Raw genomic sequence first — 6,047 nt, 5'->3', positions numbered from 1 at the left:
TTAAGGATGTTTGGGTTGCATTGGGAGGTGGTATTTGCAGGCAGAAGTGATTAGTGTGTGGGAGGAGTTATGCAGAAAATAATTGTAGACTTCCCTTAGCTATTTGTAAAAACAAAAGCATTTTATAGCATTTTCTTCACTCATCTGGAAACCAGTCAATGGGGGCAACATCCAGACAGTCGGAATCTGGGTCGTTTATTGCTACTTGACCGTTGGTATTCAATGTACCGAGTGTCAGAAAGTTGGCAAATATGGACGTGAATTCGACAAGCCATGACCATTCCAGAAGGATATAATACATAAGAGACTGTACAAAGAAGGGCAACTAAAATGGTGCATGGCCTTCATCTCAAAACCTACCAGGAAAGACTAAAAGACCTTAATATGTATAGTTTACAGCAGAGACGGGAAAGTGGGGACATGATAGAAACTTTCAAATATCCAGGGTTTTAACAGGTACAGGTGGGAGATATTCTTCACAGGAATTGGAGCAACAGGACATGCACTGAAACTAGAGGGAGGAAGATTCAGAGGAAATTTGAGGAAGAATTACTTCACAGAAAGCGTAGTAGATAAGCGGAATAGCCTCTCATCAGAGGTGGTAGAGGCAATACAGTAGAACAATTTAAACATGCTTGGGATAGGAATATTGATATCCTTACAAAAAAATAAGGATCAAATATGGTTTGAGGTAACGGGTTTAAAAAAAAGAGCTGACTAGATGGGCCAAGTGGTTCTTATCTGCCGTCAAATTCTATGTATCAAACACTTTGGGTTGCAAAAGACATAAAAGGATATAGTCTGCAAAAAGGCAAATTTTATGAGGTATCCCACGTATATTCACAGTGGATCAGATTTTTTTTTTTTCAGCTAGGGGTTCTCTGGCCAGTGTGAAATAAGCAGGGATTGGGAAGCCCTGTCTAGTACCATTTGTTATGCTGAACCCTGAGGACAAACACTTTCGCAGAGTGCAGAGCAAAAATAGTCCAAAAATCTGCCACCGAAACTGAATTGGAGCAGTACAGATCTAAGGTAACCCCAGTGGAGTCTATCAAATGCCTTTTTGGCATTGAGCGACAAAATTAACGGGCACCTTCTTAGACTCACAACTCTATTGTATTAAAAACTCTGTGGGTGTTATCCCCGGGGCCTGCCTGTCTGCTCGCCCGCCCGGGACAAACCCGATCTGGTTGGCAACAATAAGTGAAAGTAGAAGGGGAAATAAACAATTTGCGATCAGCTTAGCATATCATTTGAGGTCTGTATTTGAGCTATGGGGCGGAAGTTCTGTACAGCTGTAGGCGGTTTACCGGGTTTAGGGATCGCAACTATACGTGCCTTAAGCATCTCCTTTGGAAAACCTCCGGTATCGGAAGCTTAGAAGTTAGACGGATACTTGTCCGGGCTAGGAGCTTTGTCTCTTCGCATAGAATCAATAGCTACCTCCACTTCAGTAATAGTCCAGGGAGAGCACAAGGACAGGCTGGTCCCTGAGTCCAACTGTGGGAGAGAGATGCTGCTCAAAAAAATGGCACACTCCCATCACTGGCAAGATGGTTGCGAGTGACCATATTTCCAGCGATTTCAGCCCCTATCAGCTAAAGAATGGAAGCTAGAGTCCATTTGTCAGTCGGCACTATCCTGGAGTATGACTGTTCATGGGAAAAGGAGTAACCCTGAAGGGTTGGGTTTTTAGCCCGCCTGGCGTCATATAGGTCATATTCACCAAGTAGGTGATATAAACTAGGGGACTGGTGCGGGTGGCGGGTATGACCCCTCCCAGCGGCCCCAGCTTTATCTACCAAAGGGTCAAGGACCATATTAAAATCCCCCAGAATCATAATAGCACCTTTGGCCTGTCTCCTAATCAATTCAAAATGGCATCTGTTTAGAATTAGAGGCATAGCATGAAATAAGCGTTACCTCCCTCCATTTTACCAAATAATATTCAATATCTACCATCTGGGTCTACATGTTGGGAATCTACAGAACGAGCGCAATGGGGGGAGACCAATATAGGAACCCCCGTTTTTTTTTTAAGGGCGAATATATATATATATATATATATATATATATATATATATATATATATATATTATAGCAATGGGGAAATCTATTATAAAAAAAACTTAGGAGGTGCAGACTTCATAAAATGAGTTTCTTAAACGATGATTATATCATCTTTCAACTTGTGGTATGAGTAGAGAGCAAATTTACACTTCTGTGGGGAATTTAATCCTTTAACATTCAGGGATACAATGTTCACCATTACTCAAACCAGGAAGCAATACAATACAATGAAACAGCATAACTTTAAACTAAGGAGGTTCAAAGCCGAGGCATGAGGGGGGGGGGGGGGGGGAGACAAGAAACAGAAGGGGTTACAACGATAAGACACAGAAACAGCGAGTCTAGCCAGAGCCAAACTGAGGCGCCGGAAGAAAAGCTGCTCACCCAAAATTCTAAGGGGGGTTGGTGGCTACCCACCCCACAACTAAGCATAAAACACAGTGCAATATAAATAACACATCAGATAGACAAAATAAATGCTAGGAAGACAGAAAAAAAAATTAACGTTTAAAGTATAGGTTAGATGGTCTATAGACTCTGGAAAGCAGATATTACATTGTGTAAACAAAGTATATAGTGTTGTATACGTAATCAGAAAGGAGATATTTCCCAACTAGAAACAAAAATGGTGGAAACAATGAGCTATGAAGCCCCAACAGCAATATAGCATACAGGTGAAATCCAAGGCCTGAGTTACTTCTCCACCGTCGACCAGTCCTGCTGAAGTCGATGGTCCGGAGAAGATGAGGGAGTGTCGGATAAGTTCCATGTGTTCAGAAGCTTCATGCCCTCTTCCACAGTGGAAACTGAAATAGTACAACCCTAATGGGATATAAGTAACCTGGTAGGAAACCCCCATCTATCCAGTATGTTATCTTTCCGGAGTGTGGCCATAATGGGCTGAAAGGGCGCAGTTTGGATAAAGTTGACCGAGACAAGTCCCCAAAGAGCTGGATGGAGCCCAAGGCCACAGCCTTCTCAGAAGCAGGTTTGGCAGCTTTCAGTAAGCTTCTTCTATGTGAAAGAAGTGGACCCACACTAGGACATCTCTTGGGACTCCTCTGGGTTTGGGTAGGCTATGTATCCGGTCTAGCAAAAGATCAGTTGAATCCAGTGCACAGTCATGGAGACTGCTGTTGGAAACACTCCCAGGAATACCTATTAGTTTGAGGTTGTTTGTGTGATCTGTCCTCCAGATCTGCTACCTTATCCCACAGTGCAGCCACCTCCTCCTCCAGAGCAGCATGCGAGTCAACCAGGTCATTGTGGGAGCCAACCACCTCTTCTATTTTGGCATCCAGGGCATTTGTACGATCTCCCAGATCATCTATAGAGCGCTGGCATGCTTGGAATGAGGTGCTGAATTCCACTGCCACATCCTCTTTAATTTGGGTAAACAGTTGTTTTAAGGTGCTGACCGTTAAGGCCGCATTATCATCTACATCCTTTGTGTTATGAGATCCATGCCTGGAAGGCTGTGCTGGAAGAGGGGAACTTGAGGGAGGAGGGGGGTCCCTGAGTGTTGGTCCGGCATGGTCACAGTTTAAAAAAGGCCACTTGTGAAACTGATTTGGATACCTTATTCCTTTGCGAAGGCATGATGAGGAGGAACAAAGCACAGGAGAGGCCGCAGAGACAAGATGGCTATTTTCTTCACTAGCACATGTTAAAGGCTGGTGGTGTAGTAGACAGATACTGCAGCTGGGGATGACACTGTTTTAGTGCTTCAGTGTTGAGGCTGCAAGCTGTAAATACAGAGGTTGCCAAGAGAGTTTGGAGCACATGTTACTTTGAGTTACTGTATATTGTACCTAGAGTTCTTAGCACAGTTATATAACTTTGCTAAGGCAAAAAGTTTGTTCCTTCCTTTCTGTCCCATTTCTGGTTTATAGCCTCATTTTGCTCACTGTCTTACATTGTATTATTCATTGTTTTTCCACCATGGCTGGAAATGTTTCAAGGGCAAAGGCACTCAATTGTTCAAAGTGTGCTGCAAAGATTACTCGGGGACAATGTAATAACTCTGTTCTGTGAGACATGTTTTCCTCATAATTGGAGCCAAGACTCCTCTGCAAGTGATCTTAACTCACTAAGGTTATGTGCAGTCTCTCAGCATAGCTACCTTCAGTGGTGCAAAAATAGCCCCATGTGGTGAGGCGCTGAGAAAGTGTGGGCGCTGGGGACCTGTGGAGCTATTGTTACGCCCCTGCTGCATCTGTGGTCGGGACCCGCCGATTTACTTGTCTGCAGTCCCGGCTCTCATTGTGGTTCCTGCTGCTAATGAAAACTGACACTCACAAGATGGCTGCCCCTCATGCAGCACACCGTTTTAAAATGGTCAGCTATTGGAGCAGCCATTTTGTCAGGGTCAGTTTTCATTAGCAGGAGTTCGAGGAGCGCGGGACTGCAGACAAGACCAGCGGCATGCAGAGGGGTAAGGCAGGGTTGGGGACATGGTTAACTCTACTTGGGTGGTGGTGCTGCCGAAATTTTCGGCAGGGGGGCGCAAATTTAGTAGTTACGCCACTGGGTACCTTCTAGAAAGAACAGAATCTGCTAGGCAGTCTACTTCCTCTGATTCTAAACCAACCTGGTCCCAGGCATTGGTTAGGTCAGTAGCTGGTTTATCTAAAGGTTTTGGTCCCTGAACAGTCTTCCCTAACAACATCTCAGCTTTCTGAGAAATGATTACTTTCTGTTCTGCAGTCTGTTGCTTCACAGAGGATGATCCCCTACCCTCCTACTGGAGGTGGGTGAGTTTTTGTAGGATAGACTGGCCCATAGGGGATTGATGTATTCATTTATGTTGTTTGCCAGATCTGGCATATTGGAGTCAGATGTTTGGTAAAAATGCAGAAATCTTCTGTAGTTTCCTGACTCGCATGAATTAGATAACATTGACTTATCATCCTGATAAGAGATTCCAGGTGTCACGTTCCCCCCTTCAGTGTCACGTTTTTCTGAAAAGATGTTAGTTCTGTTAAGATGTTAGAAACTTGACAGCTCCCTGATATTTATTTACACGGAGCAAGTGTACTGTTGTGCTTGGCTATGGTCATTTGTTGGGTCAACAAAACTGTTGAAATGCGGTTATCCCAGCTTGCTGAAGGCCCGCAAGTGAAGAGGCCAATAGAAGATCTTATCTCTTTTGCAGAGTACATGCAGAAGTTGAAAGTTTCTCTGACTTCCAGGTTGTCGGGGTTAGCGATTTCTGCTTGCAGGCATCTTTAGCTACAACAGTGGCACGCGAATTCTGATTCCAAAAAGGCAGTAAGAAAGACTGCTGTTTTCAGGAAAGGTCATATTTTGAGAGAAGTTGGTTATATGGCTCTCCCAAGCTATGGAGGCAAGTCTCTACCTTTTTTTTGTCATGTGTGACCCCTGCCCTAGATGTTTTTATGGCCCTTCCTCTTGGTCCTTTCGGCCCGGCGGCCTGATTCCAGGGCCATTCCTGGGGGTAGTAACTACTTCCAAAAATTCAGAGGCTGTGGCAGAGCCGCTGCAATGTTTGCCCACCAAGAAAAAGAATTGCTCTAAACAGGTGCGATTTCCAGACTGCTAGCAGGAGTTAATAACTCCAGTTGCCTTGCATCAACATCAACTAGGGTTTTATTCAAGCTTAATCCTTGATCCTTTCTTGCTAATACTCAAATTTAAGGTGGATTCACTTTTGATCCGTCAATGTAGGGTTGGAAAGGGCCAACTTTCTTGGTATAAATCTATGTTAAGGAAAGCTGGGTACACAAGGTACGATGCCAACGTTTCGGGTTTAATTCTGTCTTCAAGGCTTAGAACAAATGATACAAACAGAAGCACTCACCTATATCACCTCCGTTCTGCTTCTCACGCCTCCTCCTGGGTGCTGGCGTCTGTTCCATGCTTCCCTGCTGATCCAGCCCTCACTCATGACGTCACCGCCCACAGTGTTCTGGTGTCAGAGGTAGGCGTCGCGGTTGCCTAGCAACCCACGGGGGATC

Source organism: Crinia signifera, chromosome 6 (genome assembly GCF_055691185.1).
Source record: "Crinia signifera chromosome 6, ASM5569118v1, whole genome shotgun sequence".
In the NCBI taxonomy this organism is placed as follows: Eukaryota; Metazoa; Chordata; class Amphibia; order Anura; family Myobatrachidae; genus Crinia; species Crinia signifera.
Note: the sequence above shows the minus strand (reverse complement) of the source record.